Source organism: Podarcis cretensis (genome assembly GCF_951804945.1).
Source record: "Podarcis cretensis genome assembly, chromosome: 6".
Classification (NCBI taxonomy): Eukaryota; Metazoa; Chordata; class Lepidosauria; order Squamata; family Lacertidae; genus Podarcis; species Podarcis cretensis.
In genome coordinates, this window is record NC_137175.1 from 73,037,109 (window position 1) to 73,056,406 (window position 19,298).

General features: G+C 44.2%; 1 protein-coding gene across 6 annotated transcripts in view; it reads right to left on the reverse strand.

The window, feature by feature from the left end:
• The window catches only part of LOC307218855 (uncharacterized protein), a 278,451-nt gene that overhangs the window by 202,567 nt on the left and 56,586 nt on the right, over positions 1-19,298 (reverse strand). The window contains exon 4 of one of the 6 annotated variants that reach the window (XR_013840041.1): positions 1,537-1,637. The exons of the other annotated variants lie outside the window; for them this stretch is intronic. The gene's annotated coding sequence lies outside the window, so the exon portion shown is untranslated. The remainder of the gene's footprint in view (positions 1-1,536; positions 1,638-19,298) is intronic. 6 annotated transcript variants of the gene reach the window in all.

Sequence of the window (19,298 nt, forward strand, 5' to 3'; positions counted from 1 at the left end):
GGCCTCCCGCTGCTGCTGCCACCGCACCGCCGAAGCGCGATTTCTGTTCTCATCCTGAAGCAAAGTTCTTAACCCGAGGCACTATTTCTGGGTTAGCAGTGTCTGTAACCTGAAGCGTATGTAACCTGAAGTGTATGTAACCCAAGGTACCACTGTACTCAGCTTTCACTTGCCTAGTATGAAACCCAAAAGGACATTATCCCTCCCCCACAAGGTTTCCAGTACTTCTACTTCATCAACCAGTTCCTCCTTGTTGGTGAGGATCAGGTCCAAGACTCGTGATCCCCTAGTTGCTTCTTCCACCTTCTGGGAAATGAAATTGTCAGTGAGGCAATGGGGAAAATTGTTGGACCTTACATTCTTGTCAGAGTTTGAGTTCCAACAGGTAGCTGAAATCTCCCATGATTTCCTCTTTTCTCAGTGCCTCAGATCTTTTGAAGATGCAGACAGATTTTCATGTGGCTTGACACCTAGCACGTGGTCCTGCCACCTTCACAATTTTTGCCTGGTTCCCCCCCCCCATGATGTTGAGCAGGAAATGCATATTGTGATGATGTCAGAACATGGGGCTAGAGAAGGAGAGGTGGAAAACACACCCAAAAAGGTGCTAGTTTTAGTGGTATATCCAAGTCTCCTTGCAGTTCTGCCCCTTCACAGGAGAGGGAACAGTGACGACAACAGCTGGCATACAGGAAAGTGATCGGTTTGACTGCAGGATCACTCCCCTCCCCCCCACAAAAAATACAGTCCAGGAGGGTCTGTTGTTCTGCTTTCCTCCAGCTGCTTACATCTGTCCATGCTGTAATCTAAACAGTTCTAATAAATCAGTGCAATAAGCTAACGTACCTAATATCTACCCACTAATAAGACTAGAGAAAAATTCAATTGTGGCCATTTTGTCTTCTTCCCTGTGATCTATCATTCGATACCAGAAAGAAACAGGCGTGGGGTGGGGGTGGGGAAGAAATGTGTGTCAAATTAAATGTATAAACATTTAACAAGGTGTAAGTAAAGTCATCTGTCCCACGTACAAATCAGTGCAGGGAGAGATACAATGTGCTGCGCTGAAACACAAGGTTTATTACTTAATGACCCTCGTTTTATATACCTCACAGCTTAAGCACAGGTTTTGTACTGTTCAGGTAATAAAGGAATCTCCTTGTGTCATAAATCACATTCCGATCTTTAGCCAACTGACTCCAAAGTATATAATCACATCATTATACCAAGGAATTCTTAAGAACAAAAACTGCACAATATCCGCAGAAGGGACAACTTTCCCAGGGCAAGTGAAGACTTGGAGCTTGATGTTACGGGAGACAGTCTGTCTCTCCTTCTCTCTTGTGATAAGATCTAGTGCAGAGGTGGGGAACCTCCAAAAACTTCCCTTCAAGCCTCACTTTAGCACCCCATGGAACTCTCCCGAAGCCATGACTCCACTTCAGGCCATGACCCCCCTTGGCCCTGCTCTACCCCCTCAAGTGCTTTTGATTGGCTGGAAAGTGCCTTTGAGCACTGATAATCCCTCACGCTTACCTGGATGGAGTAGGCAGAGATGCGGGGCGTGGACTGCTTGGACACAGAGGAATGGTGGGAGGAACCAGCTGGGGAACCACCAAGAGAAGGAGGCTCAGAGCCTGGGGAGTGGTGATGAGACAATGATGAGTGGGCAGACAGAGAAGACAAGGAACAGGAGGTGTCAGAAGCTGAAGAGGAAACAGGGTTTAGTGAGCGGGAAGAGTATGTCGCAGAGAGGAGTCCAGAATCAGAAACATAAGCTGACGCAGGCTAGTGGGAGAAGGGAGGCCAAGAGGCAGAGATGAGTCAGGCTGGAGAAGAGTCATGGGTGTTTCCCCCTCCTGCTGTGACAAGCTCCTTTCTCCCCCCACCTTGTCTCCCAGAACCAGAAGCGGGCTGAAACGGGCAGAGCAGTGGCAGGCTGCAACTAGATGCAGTCTCAGATTGCTTGGGAAAAGCCCTGGAGAGGAGGAGGCTTGGATGGCTACATGTGCATGTGCTGGGTTCATACCCAAGGCAAGGAGGGAGCGATTCCTTCCATATCCTTTTGCTGGAGAGCCACAGCCTAGGGAGCTGAAGAGATGCTTTCCTACAATAATTAGATAAATCCTCACCTGCTCACATTCCTTTGAATTTGGTTAATTGGGTTAATGCTTGTTTGCAGTTTCTCCAGTTTGTTATATTTTAATAAATATAACCTTATTCCAATTCTGTTTCCTTTTTGAGTGTGGGAGCAGGGTCTCATCCCAGCTTAATATTGATCCATAACAGAAACTGTTATGATTGGTTTCTTTATAAAATAGAATAAAAAACTTTACATCTAAAATAAATAATTGTCTAAGCAATCAGGATCCAAGTGCAAAAGAAGACTGTCATTAGATTTTTATTAGCGAGCACTAAGCGCCCCAGTTGGGAACTTCTATGAATTTCTGAACAAAAAGGACTTCTGATAGTGGTAGTATGATGATAATTCTAAATTTCCTCTTTGCAGCTGCAGTTGATCCCCAGTATTTGCTAAAATCTCTCTTTTTTGTGACTTAACAGTTATTGGCTCAGCTACTATATTGCCTTAGAGCACTTTTTTTCCTGTGGAACCATGAATTAATTCCACATGGCAATACGACTCCCCCTACTCCTCAACCTTTTCCTTGAGGTGGTTATAAAATGTCTGTAGAGAGCAACAATTTTTATTCTACTTAATAACAACTTCTATAAGGGCACGAGTTTTAGTGGAGTTTAAGTACAAAACACACCATCTCAACTAGTCCTTTTATGTTACAAAACTTCCATTAAACTAGGGCAGGAACATTCATTTTACGCAAATATTCCTTAAATCAGGGTGTTGTTTTGGTTTATTTTATTTTTTGCGGTTCGTACACCTGTAATTTGAATGAAAATCTTGAGAGACATCAAAACTTAGACAAGTGCTTTTGCTTTTAGGCAGCTACTTAAAACTTCTATTTTTAAGAAGGCTTTCCCTGAAAAATGACTCAGGCATTTTATCTTGCATATCGTGTACACTATTGTAACACAATGATTTCAAGATCTGTTTTTTAGACTGTAGCATATACTTTATTTTTACTATACACATGCTGTTCTTTTGATGGCTTTGTTGTACACAGCTTTGAAAATATTTATCTGACAAAGTTGCCTAGCCAGTGGGATTTACCAAGTGCTTAACTTCGGCTGCATTGTGCCTGCGAGGAGGAAATGCCACCCCTAAAATTCTGCAAATCCATGCCCATTTGCTAAATGAGGAATCCCAGAGTTAGAAGGTTCCAAAAGCCTATTGGTAGTTAAAGAAAGCCTGACAACATGGCTGCAGCAACTACACTCCAGTGAAAAATGACCTTATTTATGATAGCAAATTATGCCACATGGGTGTGGCTATTCCGACTTTTCCCCAGTGGTAGATTCAAGGAATTCACAGAAATGCAAAGCGCATCCTAAAGCTAATCAATTGCACCAGCATTGTCTACTCAAAATCTTAGCTAAAAGTTCCAGAAACGTAAAGCCACTCTTATTTAAGGTTTGGATGCCTCACTCTTAAGCACTTGCAACTGTAGCACCCTGCTTGTGGTTAACGCTTAGCTGGAATGAAATATTCAACGCAGCAATAGAGAAATTAAAATAGTAATTTATTTGTCAGACAAATAAATATGAGGCACAGTGGTATATGGTTACCAAGCTCTGGCCTGGCCTCTTGCCATTCTGGCCAGCACTTATATTTCCTTAATCCAGCCCCCTTGCTCCTCCTGTGGCTGCCTCTGTCCAATCAGCCTGGTTGAAATTCCTATTGGCTGTTTGCTAGAGCCAATCACAAAAGATACACCCATTTCCTTCTTGCCCTTTTATGGAAAATAAAAAGCTATATATTCTTCTATCTATAAATGACAAATAAGTAGTAATATATCTTACATGTGTCTCAACAAGGAATCTTAATTACCAGCTCACCTCTTGCCCTCCTTGCCCTATTGCCTTCCAAAACAGATAATTAATCTTGAATTTTTATCTTATGCATATGTCAAAGATTGAGTTCACATCAACATTGAGATCTCCTTCATTTGAAGGTTTCTAAACAAAAGGCCTGACAACCATATATCAAGAGCGCTCGATTGGCGTCTTCTGTCTGGCAAGGGGGGGCTGGTGCCTGATGGCCCCTGTGATCTCTTCCAACTATATGAAATAAGAATCTAGCATTTCTTAAATCCTTTGCATAATTATATTTAAACTAATATATTTAATACATAAACAACCTTTTAAAAGGAAAAGAAATCTTAAAAGGATCTTAGTTTAAGAAACAAACAGCTTTTGAAAAGTCTTCCCAGAAAATGTTCTGTTTCTGCCAGCTAGATGCTTTTTCACTGCTCTTGACCTTCTTAACCTTAGGAAGAAGATATGGCTCATTTTACTATTTATCCACCCTTAATTTGTAGGGTCAGTGTAACCTTGGCTGTCAGCCTGTAATTCCCTTTTTACGACTTTGAGAATTGTTTTCTGCTATAAATCAGGGGGGCCCCTTGTCTAGGAGTAAAAATATCTTGTCAAGGTTTTTAGGCAACTGGTCTTCTAAGACTGGTCTTTTAAGATACAGGCCCTGATTAAACATATAAGCTTTAATAAAAATGCAGGCTTATGATTAGATGCCTCATTCCCCCCTTTCAAGCTCAAGGACCTTCATCCCAAGTGTCCTTGATAGCTTGACCTTCATCATATTCCTGAGGTAAAGCTCTGTATAGGGCCATGATATGAGGTAGAGTTTCATTTGAAATCATCTTGCTAATTGTACTTCTAAAACATGAAATGATACATGGCACCATACATAAAACCATTATTACTACTGTCAAGAAAAACAAGCAAGACAATAGTATCCCTTTGAGTCCTGCGACATTAGGTAACCAATTGGTGAGCCATCCCATATCCCATCCTTCCCATGTTTGTACTGGGACATGTGCTATATTCTCCATCTTTGTGGCCAACACACGGATTGCCTCACCATTATCAGAAATGTTGAAGCAACAGGCATTCCCTGTCAAGTTCAAGACTCCACATAGGCCTCCCTGCCTGGCAAGTACATAATCCATTCCCATTTTCAGCTGCAAAATGGCGGCTCTACTTTCATCCAACTGTTGTGCAATAAGTCTCAAACTCTGGGCCGTTGCATTGGTTACAAGTTCCACTACTGCTTGCAATCGAATTATTCTGTTTAGATTATAAATAGGATCCCGTGCCCCTTGTATGAGCTCACCAGGATTCCAGGAGGCAGGATCATAATAGGCTATAATGCGCTCTGGTGGCCAATCATCAGTACTGCTCCAACTTTGGGTACTTCCTCCTGCTATATGAGAAATGTCAGCGTTTCTTCGTGTACGCTTGGCCGAACTAGTGGGCATAATCCACATTGGTGGTAATACCCATCCCAAGAAACAAGTCCCACTCCATTTGGAAGGGAGTTTCTTGTATGCCCATTCTCCACATATCCACCACAACCATCGGGTCTGAGGTTTTTGGTACGTGGAGTGCAGAAGGCGAAATATCAAAAGGGGTAGAGAGTTCACAGTGCAGTATGTTAGATTGCCTTCTTCTGTCACAGTTATGTTCCATACCATTTTCCATGCATGAATAAAAGGAGGTGCACAGGGCAAGGTATTCCGAGTTCGATACGTAGTACCGTTTGCCCAGGTTTGACTATTCTTAATATAATCCCAAGTATAGTGGCAATGAGAAGAGCCTATCATGGTAGGATCAGCTGCATCTGATGATTTATGCACACAGAATTCCCCTTGCACAGGTATAACTCGTATTGGTTTAGTTGAGTTCCATCCGGGGAAATTCTGTACTTCTGTTTGGTGTGGCATTTCGCTTACCATACCAATGGCATTTAATGGTATCGGTAATAAGGGCATACCTCCCTCTGAATCATCTGGCCCAAGAGAGCAAACAAGGCAATTAGTCCTATTTGCAACATTGGCTACCATCTCAGCTAAGCCTACCCACATATTGTGGTCATGGCGGAATCCATATTTAGCAAATTTGGTCAGATTCAAGGACCCTTCCCCTTCCCAAGGGATCAGGATTAATAATAAAATCATGTTGATGTCTAGCATATGCATTCCTTCCACAAAAGATTACCTTATTGTGATAGCAAATAAATATTAGCCCCAATATAATTCCCCCAGTGACAAAAATGGGGAACCACCAAGACCAAAACATATATCCCGAGGATCCCCAATGAGTAATATCCCTTATAATTGTTCCACAAGGGGGCAGTCAATCAATTGTATAAGAGAATCTTTCCATTCACAGTCACTGGTTCAGACGCTCCTCAAGCTTCAGGCGTGCGCAGGTCAGCCAGCTTCCAGGTTGTGGCTGCAGCAGGCCGGTCGTCTAAATGTTGCCCGTGACCTAGCCCGTTCCCGGTAGGGCTAGATACAGGGGTTTTTGGAGAGAGTCAGTTTTAAAGGATTAGAGGGGTCACCTTTGCACGTCCAACTGCCTTCAGACTTCTTCAAACGAGAGTGATGAATCCAGGGGGTCACCTCAGCTACCTTCACCGCTGTTGGAGTAGAGAGCAAGACGGTGTAAGGTCCACGCCACTTAGGTGCAAGTGGATCGCGTTTCCACTCTTTCACCCATACGCTATCGCCAGCCTGGAACTGATGAATCGGCTCGGCAATGCTGCACGGCGTGCGCTCGAGGGCCCACCTGTTAAGAGAAACAAAAACACGGGAGAGAGATTGCACTTGTTCCTGTGTCACATGGTCTCCTATTTGTTTAAGGTCAGCTGGAATATCCTGAACAAAGGAGGGTGGCCTCCCATACAGGAGCTCAAAAGGTGACAACTTAAGTCTTTTTGTGGGTGCACACCGAACACGAAACAGTGTTATGGGTAACACATCTACCCATCCCAATCCCGTTTCCTGGGTTAATTTTGCCAATTGGGTTTTCAGAGTCCGATTCATTCTTTCAGTTTTCCCTGAACTCTGAGGCCTATATGCTGCATGCAGTCTCCATTTCACTTGTAGGACTCGACATACTTCTTGTACTACTTGATCAATGAATGCTGGCCCATTATCACTTCCAATGCATCTAGGTAATCCAAACCTCGGGATCAATTCAGTGAGGAGTCTCTTAGTTACCTCTCGTGCCTTTTCAGTTCGGGTGGGAAAAGCTTCAACCCATCCGGTAAAAGTATCTACAAACACAAGGAGATACTTGAATCCCTTAGAAGGGACCAACTCTGTGAAGTCCACAATTAGGCTTTCCATGGGGACGTATCCCACATGCTGAATTCCAGGAGGTTGTACCGGTCCCTGCCTGGGATTGTTTTTAGCACAAAGAACACATTTCTGTGAAATGCAAGTTGCTAATTGTGATAGATTAATAATATACAACTTCCGACTGAGACTCTCTCTGGTTGCAGTACCGCCAAGGTGAGTAGATTCATGATAATTTCTTACAATTGTGCCTGCTAGATGATGAGGTACATAAATCCTATTATCCGGCAGGATCATCCAACCGTCCTTCACAACCGCTCCTTCCTGTTCAGCCCACTTCCTCTCTTCTGGGGTATAGTGAGGTTTAACTTCTTCTGGAACTACCTCTGGTATAAGGGCTGCTATAAATCCTCCCACAGGCTTTTGGGCTGCCTCTCGGGCTGCTTTGTCAGCAGCATGATTTCCTCTGGTTATTGGATCCCTTCCTCGTCCATGACCTTTGCAGTGCATTACAGCAATCTGTTCTGGAGCCCATACTGCTTCCAACAGGATTTCTACTTCAGGTCCATATTTCAAGGCCTTCCCGTGGGCTCCGATTAGACCTCTTTCTTTCCATAGAGCTCCATGTGCATGCAGGGCTAAGAAGGCATATTTAGAATCAGTATAGATGTTTGCCTTACATCCAGCTGCCAATTGCAGAGCTCTAGTTAAACCTATAAGTTCAGCTTTTTGTGCTGAGGTGCCAGCAGGCAAAGCTTCAGCTTCCACAACTTCCTCATTAGTGACCACAGCATATCCTGCTCGTCTGGCACCTTCATGCAGGTAACTGCTACCATCAGTATAATATACAACATCTGGATTTTTCAATGGCTCATCTTTCAGATCGGGTCTACTGGAATAAACTTCATCCATTATTTGGAGACAATCATGTGATTCTTCATCATCTACCTCTGGTAGGGGCAGCAAAGTCGCTGGATTGAGCATATTCACTACTCGTAGATGAATCCTGGGATTTTCACACAATAGGCCTTGGTATCTAGCCATCCTTGGGTTCGTTAGCCAATAACTACCCTTATATTCCATGAGTGTCAGAACAGCATGAGGTACATTCACATACATCGTCTGGCCAAAGGTAAATTTATCAGCTTCTTTGACAAGGCTTGCAGTGGCCGCTACTGCCCTTAGGCATGGAGGCCATCCTTTTGCTACTGAGTCCAATTGTTTAGACAAATAAGCTACTGGACGGTTCCAACTTCCTAATCTCTGGGTCAGGACTGCCGCTGCAATCCCATTCTGTTCATGTACATACAGCTGAAAGGGTTTTTCCGAATTAGGCAATCCAAGGGCTGGGGCCTCCATAAGTCGTTGTTTGATAACTAAAAAGGCTTGTTTCTGCTCAGGTCCCCATACAAATGGGTCCTTTTCTGCACCTCGAGTGCTTTCATGTAAGGGCTTGGCCAGACTGCTGAAATCAGGTATCCATAGTCTACAAAACCCTGCTGTTCCCAGGAATCCTCTAAGTTGTTTTCTTGTGGTAGGTTCTTTGATAAGGCAAATAGCTTCTTTCCTCTCTGGTCTCAATGCTCGTTGTTGGTGTGAGATGTCAAAGCCCAAATATTTGACCTTTTCTAAACATAACTGTGCCTTTTTCTGGGAAACTCGGTAGCCAGCTTCCCAGAGCAAGTGGAGCAGTTCCTCTGTCCCTTCTTTACAGGTATCAAAATCCTTTGCCGCTAGTATAAGATCATCCACATATTGCAGAACCACCTTTTCTCCCGGTATTGAGGGGTAACTTGTTAGATCCTTCGCCAAGGCAGTGCCAAATAAAGTTGGGGAATTTTTGAATCCCTGGGGCAATCTTGTCCAGGTTAGCTGGCCTTTTGTTCCTGTCAAAGGGTCTTCCCACTGGAAGGCAAATATAGGTTGGCTCTGTGGTGCCAGCCGGCAACAGAAGAATGCATCTTTCAAGTCCAATACAGTAAAAAATGTTGCTTCTGGTGGGATCAAACTCAGCAAGGTATATGGGTTTGGTACATTTGGGTGCAAGGTCTCGATAGCCTGGTTTACGAGCCTCAAGTCCTGTACTGGCCTGTATTCATCTGTCCCAGGTTTTCGAACAGGCAAAAGGGGTGTGTTCCATTCTGATTGGCAGGGCTTAAGCAGACCATATTTTAATAGGCGGTCCAAATGTTTCTGGATGCCCTCTGCTGCTCGCCGGGGTAAGGGATATTGCTTTACAGATACAGGGGTAGCCATAGGTTTTAGGGTTACTACAATTGGAGCTATATTCTTAGCCATTCCTGGTGGGCTATTTTCGGCCCATACTCCTGGTGGCACCTGTAGAGTTCGGAGGAGCTTGTTTAATTCTGTATCTAATGTGGGTTGGACTTGCAAGGCTGACATTAGGCGCCATGATTGTTCCTTAGGTACTGAGAGGGTAATTATTCCTGCTGCTTTTGATGGCAGTTTCATTTCTGGACCTCAAGGAGTGAAGGTGATTTGGGCCTGCAATTTGGACAGCATATCTCTGCCTAAGAGAGGTATTGGACACTCAGGTATATACAAAAACTGATGGGTTAAACGATGTCCCCCAATCTGGCATTCCAAAGGTTGGAGGAAAGATCTCTTAGCTGACTGTCCAGTGGCACTTTTAATGACTACACTTTTGGATGCCTTTTTCTGCAATAGTTCTGGGAGTACTGAGTATTCAGCCCCAGTATCAATCATAAAGTCTATTAAATGGCTCCCTAATTGAATCGTGACCGTGGGCTCCTGGAAGCCTAACTTTATGGAGTCCGGTCGTTCCTAGTCTTGGGTAAAATCCTCTTCTGCCAGTCCAATGAAATTGTCTCTACTCCGTCCTTGTCCAGGTCTCTGATATCTTCCATCTCGGATCATTCCCCGTCCCCGTCCCTGGTTTCTTGGGCCGGAGCCTGGGCCTGGGCCTGGACCTGGGCGTACTTCTTCCAACCTCAAGGGTTCAGGACACTCCCGCTTCCAGTGACCCTCCTTCTTGCAATTTGCACATTGATTCCTTCCCAGTGGTGGATTCTTTCCCCGTCCTCTCCCTCCATTTAAGGGGCGGTAATCTTGCTTCACTGCTGTGGCTAGCATTACCATCTTTTCCTTCTGCCACTTCTTCTTCTCTTGTTTCTCAGCCTCATCCCTATTCCGATAAACTCGGCGTGCAATGGCCATAATTTGGCTCATCAGCATCCCTTCCCATCCTTCTGATTTCTGAATTTTCTTACGAATGTCAGAAGCGCACTGGGCCACAAATGTAGCAGTAATCATTCTGCTGTTTTCAGGGGCTTCAGGGTCAAAAGGAGTCCATATACGATAGGCTTCCTGCAGCCTCTCTAAAAAGTCTCCCGGACTCTCATTTGGTTTCTGTTCTACTTCTGAGACTTTAGACATATTAGTGGGCTTCTGGCATGCCCTGCGGATACCTTGCACAAGTGTCTGGCGGTAGGTGGTAAGTCTGGCCAGGTGAATTGCATTGTTTGGATCCCAGTTAGGATCTTCCAAGGGAAAGTTGTCCTGAAGATGACGATCAATATTAAAAATATTTCCCACTCTGGCCTGCTCACGCAAATATATCTGTGCCTTTTCAATTATGTCTCTCCTTTCCTCAGTGGTGAAAAGAGTATTTAGGAGCTGGCGACAATCTGTCCAAGTAGGACTATGAGTATTTACTATTGAAGTCACCAAGTCCATCATAGCCTGAGGTTTTTCTGCGAAAGATGGGGTGTGTGTTTTCCAATTCATCAGATCCGTAGTCGTGAATGGAATATATTGCAGGGTCGAAGTTCGAGGTGGCCGTGGTCCGGGTTGCCCGTTGACCAGCACAGGCTCCTCAAGTGCATCAAATACTCTTCTAAGAGGGGCTACTACGTGACCTTTTTCTTCACTTTGCTCTAGGGGCCTCAAATCATAGGGGATAGTATTTGTCCCAAGGCGTTCTTTTAGCAGCTTTATACGCCTGGCTGTATTGCTTGCTGACCGATCAAGGTCTCCCTGTAACTTCTGTAATATTTCTCTAGGACTTGGATGTACAGGGGTTTGGGGTAGGCAATCAGTTGTTCCACTAAAGGAGACTGTAGATGGAGGTCTATTAGGAGTCACAGGTGGAATAACCACTTCTGCTTGGGCTTTATTATAGGACTCCAATGCCTCCTGAAGATATTTATCATAATCTATCAAGGAATCAAGCTCTGTGACTCCACCCCCATTATTCATTCCAGTTTCTTGCCTTGGGGTTACAACTGGTAGAGTGTTTGGATTAGGCTCCCTTCGATGTGGAGCATAGGGTGGAGGTGGAAGCACCTCTTCCTCTGGTCCCTCAAAAATGGGTTTGAGTTTATTTGGCAAGATTCCTTTCCTAGCTTCGGCTTTTACAGCCAATAATTTGCATCGTTTGACTTTGCATTCCCTTATCCATGGAGGATTTTTATTTAATGTGCTCAGCCAAGAATCTATATATGAAAATTGTTCTGGGCACCCTCCAGTTTCTTTGGTGATATCAGACCAAAGTTTGCTTACTAAATTTATATCAAAGGTTCCCTGAGATGGCCATCCAGTATTGTATTTCGGCCATTCTAATTCACATAACGTTCTCAAGCGCTCTGGCGTCATTTTGACTCCATATGCCCCTGAGAAGGCTTTCTTAAAATTATTTAACATACATTCAAGAGGTGTATTTCCCCCCTTTGAACCCCCAACTCCCATTGTATGGCCCTGTGAAGTATCCACTCAGTCACACACACAAGCGCTTTGTGAGATTCCTTGCCCAGATGGAGTCGCCTCACTGGGAACCGAAGTACTACTCACTCCACACTCAGGTCAGCTACAAATTGCTCTGTACTTTCTCACACATACAATGCGCTGGATACTTCACCACACTCTACCTCCCAACCTTTCCCTACACCAGATCACCATCTGATGTACCCAGCCACCTAGCGTACTCAGTTCCCCCTTACTGAGACGCAGAAGTTTGATCAAGACTTCTCTTCCTCCCAATTAATTGGAGGGCCAAAACCCCTTTGTGCACTTACCCTTGGCTGGTTCCCCCCGGTCCGTCGCCGCCAGTGAGCAGGGTATCAGACAGACGAGTCTTCTGCGTTCCCCTGGAAAAATTTCCCAGTGCGCGCTGGGTAAGCAGTTTAGAGGTCCTCTCTCTTGTACCCTGCCCAGTAGGGCGAAGGGGCTGCGTTCCAGCAGACCACTTATCCGAGTCACAGAGGCACCATAAAATGTAGCACCCTGCTTGTGGTTAACGCTTAGCTGGAATGAAATATTCAACGCAGCAATAGAGAAATTAAAATAGTAATTTATTTGTCAGACAAATAAATATGAGGCACAGTGGTATATGGTTACCAAGCTCTGGCCTGGCCTCTTGCCATTCTGGCCAGCACTTATATTTCCTTAATCCAGCCCCCTTGCTCCTCCTGTGGCTGCCTCTGTCCAATCAGCCTGGTTGAAATTCCTATTGGCTGTTTGCTAGAGCCAATCACAAAAGATACACCCATTTCCTTCTTGCCCTTTTATGGAAAATAAAAAGCTATATATTCTTCTATCTATAAATGACAAATAAGTAGTAATATATCTTACATGTGTCTCAACAAGGAATCTTAATTACCAGCTCACCTCTTGCCCTCCTTGCCCTATTGCCTTCCAAAACAGATAATTAATCTTGAATTTTTATCTTATGCATATGTCAAAGATTGAGTTCACATCAACATTGAGATCTCCTTCATTTGAAGGTTTCTAAACAAAAGGCCTGACAACCATATATCAAGAGCGCTCGATTGGCGTCTTCTGTCTGGCAAGGGGGGGCTGGTGCCTGATGGCCCCTGTGATCTCTTCCAACTATATGAAATAAGAATCTAGCATTTCTTAAATCCTTTGCATAATTATATTTAAACTAATATATTTAATACATAAACAACCTTTTAAAAGGAAAAGAAATCTTAAAAGGATCTTAGTTTAAGAAACAAACAGCTTTTGAAAAGTCTTCTCAGAAAATGTTCTGTTTCTGCCAGCTAGATGCTTTTTCACTGCTCTTGACCTTCTTAACCTTAGGAAGAAGATATGGCTCATTTTACTATTTATCCACCCTTAATTTGTAGGGTCAGTGTAACCTTGGCTGTCAGCCTGTAATTCCCTTTTTACGACTTTGAGAATTGTTTTCTGCTATAAATCAGGGGGGCCCCTTGTCTAGGAGTAAAAATATCTTGTCAAGGTTTTTAGGCAACTGGTCTTCTAAGACTGGTCTTTTAAGATACAGGCCCTGATTAAACATATAAGCTTTAATAAAAATGCAGGCTTATGATTAGATGCCTCACAACCTTGGCTCCAGGTCGGGCTCCAGGTTTGAAGAGCCCTGGGTAAGCTGTTCTTGGTGAGTCCCCTCCCTATACTAGGAGAGCCTTTCTTGTTTCTAGGTGGGCAGGCAGACCTTTTTATCCATAATGATGATGGGGGAAGTGCTCTATTGAGCTCTACGCAATGCCTATGAACTCTGCTCCCTCCTCCAGGCTTATTTGCCACTGCCCAGGCCTACTGCGGATTCAAATGCCATTCTCAAAATCCTGTCCCCAAAGCAGGCAGACTTCAGGAAGAAGAAATAAGCCTGGAGAGGCCAACCAAGCAAGATGGAAATGATCACCAAGAGAGGGCCATACAGAGGACGCATAAACCAAAAGAACTTGAATACACAGCAGCTTCTGGAGAGAGAGAGAAAGAACTCTGCAAGGGTCAGCTGTTTGTAATGCAAAACTGAAACTGAAACCACAGTGCCTGAGAGGTGACTCTGGCAGTTCCTGTTATGGCAAGCCAGCAGGGCCAACAAATTACATGGCGGAGAGATGGACAGGAGGAGGGCATGGGAGGCCAAAGAAAGTTTGCTTGTTGCAGGACAAAGGCGCTGAGACAGGAAAAGGTAGCCAGTCAGGTGGGGAGCACAGCCAATAGAAAAATAGGGGCTGTAGCAATAATGGGTGAGCAGAGTCTACAGCCAGGCCTAGGCAGTCTACACCATGTTGTGCTCTGGCAAAGCTTGCAAGGGTCACTTGCATGCCCGTTTTGTCCAAATGGTCAGGCTGGCTGTGGCTTTGACCTAGAGGAAGTAGTTGTGTACACTTCCAAGTCACTAAGCCTTGAGCCTCTGCCATTTGTGTGTGAAGTGAGCCAAGCATGTTGGCATTGCCAGTTTGGGGGTTGCATTATTAGGCTATCCAGGAATGTGAGAAAATCCCGATATTTAAAATTTGACACTGCATGGAATAACAGTCCCCACCAGAAAGCATGAATATGCTGTAACACAATGCAACAAAAATAAAATAAAAATAATAAATAATAATAATTTTTATTTATATCCTGCCCTCCCCACCCGAAGCCGGGCTCAGGGCGGCTAACAACACTAAAACAGTGCAACATTATAAAAACATTATAAAAATTAATTAAAATCAAAATTGATGGCAACCATAAACTAAAGTTTTGTAAAGATTGCCAGAGGAGGGAGTCAGGCTGCACCCTGACCAAAGGCCTGGTGGAACAGCTCTGTCTTGCAGGCCCTGCGGAAAGATGTCAAGTCCTGCAGGGCCCTTGTCTCTTGTGACAGAGCGTTCCACCAGGTTGGAGCCACAGCCGAAAAAGCCCTGGCTCTAGTTGAGGCCAGCCTAACCTCTCTGTGGCCTGGGACCTTCAAGATGTTTTTATTTGAAGACCGTAAGTTCTTCTGTGGGGCATACCAGGAGAGGCGGTCCCGTAGGTACGAGGGTCCTAGGCCGTATAGGGCTTTGAAGGTTAAAACCAGCACCTTAAACCTGATCCTGTACTCCACCGGGAGCCAGTGCAGCTGGTATAGCACCGGATGAATGTGATCTCGCAGCGAAGACCCCGTAAGGAGTCTCGCTGCGGCATTCTGCACCCGCTGGAGTTTCTGGGTCAGTCTCAAGGGCAGCCCCACGTAGAGCGAGTTACAATAATCCAGTCTGGAGGTGACCGTCGCATGGATCACAGTGGCTAGGTCAGGGCGAGAGAGGTAAGGAGCCAACTGCTTAGCTTGGCGGAGATGAAAAAATGCCGCCTTTGTTATAGCTGCAATCTGCGCCTCCATGGAGAGGGAGGTACCGAAGATTACACCCAAACTCTTAACGGACGGTGCTGGCACTAATTGCACCCATGCAAGAGATGGGAGTTGCCCCCTTAATCCCATATCGTCCCGTCCCAGCCAGAGGACCTCTGTCTTCGACGGATTTAACTTCAACCAGCTCCCACGTAACCATCCAGCCACAGCTTCCAAGCATCTGATCAGTGTGTCTGGGGTCAAGTCAGGATGGCCATCCATCAACAGATAGAGTTGGGTGTCATCAGCATACTGATGGCAGCCCAGCCCAAAACTCCGGACAAGCTGGGCGAGGGGGCGCATAAAGATGTTAAAAAGCATCGGGGAGAGTATCGCACCCTGGGGCACTCCACACACCAAGGAGTGGCGGGATGACAATTCCCCCCCCCCAAGCGCCACCCTTTTTTTGTTATGATGTGCCTTTTTGGGGAGGTGTTTAGTGTAGCCTCACATGACAGACACTAATTATTGTGGCACCTTATTAGCAGCAGCTGCTGGACAGAAAAGGCCATGTGTAGGATCCAAACAAGTTCTTAGTTTTGTCTCCTGCTTCCTTCTATAATCTCAAGTTTATTTATGGCTAGCCGAAGCCGGATGTCAAATCTGGGTCCCTCAGAACAAAATCTTAATAATTAACTGGCAAAACTGAACATGATCGTTTCTGACACACCTACACTGGTAATTATTGCTTTGAGGCCATTTACTAATGAAATTAATGTATTCATTGCCCTAACAAATTAGCATAACTCATACATAATGCCCCACATTTCAAGACCTTCCTAGGAAAACAACACTTAATAGTGCAGAGTGAAATGGCAAGGGCATGGCAGAGAGGCAGCCTGCTCTGAATGACTGCATGTTAAAAGCCGCCATGACTAAGAGAGTATTATAAAGCAGAATGTAAACACAGTATGGGTAATAATACCATTAACAGGGTCACCAAAGGCATACTGTTCATTATCATTTTTGCACTTCAAAAAATATTCAGATCTTATGACGGTAGTAACCACAAAATTTAATAAGCTTGCTACTTCTTGCTGCTACATAGCAGGAAAATCATTCTTTGCAGAAGCAGTTACTTCTTCCCCATTTCATTGATAATGATTACATGGGTGATGTTTCTCCTCTTAGCAGGAGGAACGTAACATGTCTAGGATCATTAAGGAGAGAGAAAACACAGTAGATTGGTCAATGATATAAAAATGGTAAATGTTAATTCTCGGATCAAGGAACTTATGGGTTAAGAGGAGAGTTTAGATGCTTACAAATTCAGTATTGTACCCAAAAGCATGGAAATTAAATGTGTGGGTTAACTTACATGCTGTGGAAGTGTTCTACATGTAAACACAACCAACTCGTCACCCATGGCACCTTGTCAAATGCACAGGCCTCCAGCAAATATATACAAGTCACTCATTGCCTGCTGGAGGATAGTTATTTGTTGCCTTTGGGGGTGAATGTCATTTCTCAATCCTAAAATAAGCATGGAGAAATCAAGCATGGAAAACTGACTGCCGTTCCTCTGCTGCGGCATACAAGGCAGGTTGAGAAACATGCATTTATTTCTTAATCCATTAAAGATGTTCAATCAATCATTAAAAACACACACAAACACACACAAGCAGACAAACACTGTAAGAGTCAATGTGGTGGAGTGGTTGCAGTGTTGGACTAGGAGGAGGGCGAGACAAGGACCATCTTCAAATCTCCATTCACTCCATCAGTGAATGCTTGTTTACTTGAGGTCTCAGATGCAACTCCTGACATCTCTGGAAGGTAAAGCTCTAGGACTGGGGGAGGAGATTAGTATGAAGACCTGGAGAGCCTCTGGCCATCAGGGTGGACGATATTGACCTAGATTGACTAGTGACAGCTTCTGATGTTCTTGTTCCTCATCATTGCAAACAATGCTGTCAGCCTGGGCTTTCACTTGTGGATTGAACAGATACAAAGGATTTTTAGCACATTATATGTGTTAATTGGCTTCCCGTGCCACGATGCCTGTGGCCTCTCCACAATACTTTTTATAGCGTATTCATAGTGATCTATGCTCATGATGCTATGGGGGCGGTCATACATGAATCCACTTTCAATGTTGTTTACAATGGCAAAGGTTTCAGAGCAGTCACCTTACTTCATTTCCAATTGGGGCCTGTCCTATAACTTCCTCCTGAAACACTGTAACTTTTTTTTGTGTCCCATTTTCATTGCCTCTGGATAGCAATGGTGTGTTAGTATTGGGGAAGCATTGCAGAACAAACAATAAAGCAGAACAAACCTGCCACTAATGCACTCTTATTGTGGCAAGAGCATGTTGCAAAAGACACCCACAATAAAACACCAGTCTGGAGGGGTCCTCTGTCATCCAGAGCTGTTTTTCGAAGAACCACCATTAAGTTTCACTTTGCTCTGACCTCACTTTTTGCAACACTTCATGCCTCTGATGAAGCAGAGTGGAGTCTGTGATAACTTATGCCACAATTTTGCTAGTCTCTAAGGTGCTACAGGGCTCTTTGTTATTCTGTGCATATTTATTCAAAAATAAGTCTCACTGGCTTCAATGGGGCTTACTTCCAGGCGGATAGGATTGTGGCCAAAATCACCATTCAACAAAATTAAGAAAATAAGAATCAGAAACCCATCTTTCTAAGAGCCTCAAAGAATTAATCAGTCACTGCCCATGCTGTGAAAGGCACACTGAAATAACAGCAATTTGAGCTGGTGTCTGAGGAAGGGTAAGGAAGGAGCTGATCAGATATTCCAGTGCAAAGAATTCAGTAATATGCATAGATGAACCAGGCTAAGCTGTCTGAAACTTGAACCAAAGGGTGGGGGTGTGACTTCTCTGGTGTAGGCATAAAGTGCTGGGCCATAAGGGAACATCTGAAATACAGAAGAATCCACATTTCAAAGACCTTGCTATGTTAAAGGTCACTTAACTGCGTCAAGTGGTCCGTTTTCTATCCAACAGTAACAGATTTGAGAAGGAAGTTGACAATTCTCTTCTCCATTACTCTGGAACGAAAGAACTTCCCTTTGCACAACGCCGACAATGAGATGCAGAGTTTTTATTATTCTTCCAAACTCAGCCCATTTGCAAATCTGTATCATATTTCACAGAACTCCAGAATAGTTTCTTGATTAAGATGCTGCATTTTATCATCCATCATGACTTGCATGCCCAGACATTCCTACACCCACCACATTCTTCTTGGGTGATGAAACTGTAGTCTTCCAACAGCAAACAACAACAAATGGGACTAGTGACTACTGTCTCTTTTGCCTTTCCATTGCCCAGAGGACAAAAGTATGTCTCAGAGGTCTTCCAGATCACACTGTATACCAATTTGAACGCTTACATTCGAATCAACAACATCAGTTTGCTAACACATAGAGGGAAAGGAGGGTTTGAATGACTATTCTTGGACTCTGAAAAAGTACTCCCTTCGAACAAAGTAAGGGTGGAATGGAGAATTCACTAGGATGCTTTTACTTATGAATCCACTAACAAAATGAATCAAGGATTATTGTGAAATAAAGCAGTAAGGGTTGGGATTGTGCAACTAGTGACGCCCTCATACGTTCTACTAGTTCTGGGGTGAATTGTGGTCCTGGTAGGAATGACTGCACAATTGTTTTCTCCATGTTGTGTTTTACTTTTGGCAGTTGCTGCCTGGGCCCAGCAATACTGCTACACAGATGCAGCACCAAAAACGGTCTGCTACCCAGGAAGGATAGGATTGAGAAATGGAACATAAAAACATAATTAGTTTGTTTTACTTCCCATCCAACATTTAGGCTTTGTTTACTGTACTAAGATTATATCTGAGATGTGTGGTAGATATATTTTGTCCAAGTACCTAGGGAAGGGGTCACCCACCTCTGCTTGCTCATTTGTAAGTTTCTCAGGTGCCACAAGATTCTTTGTTATCCTG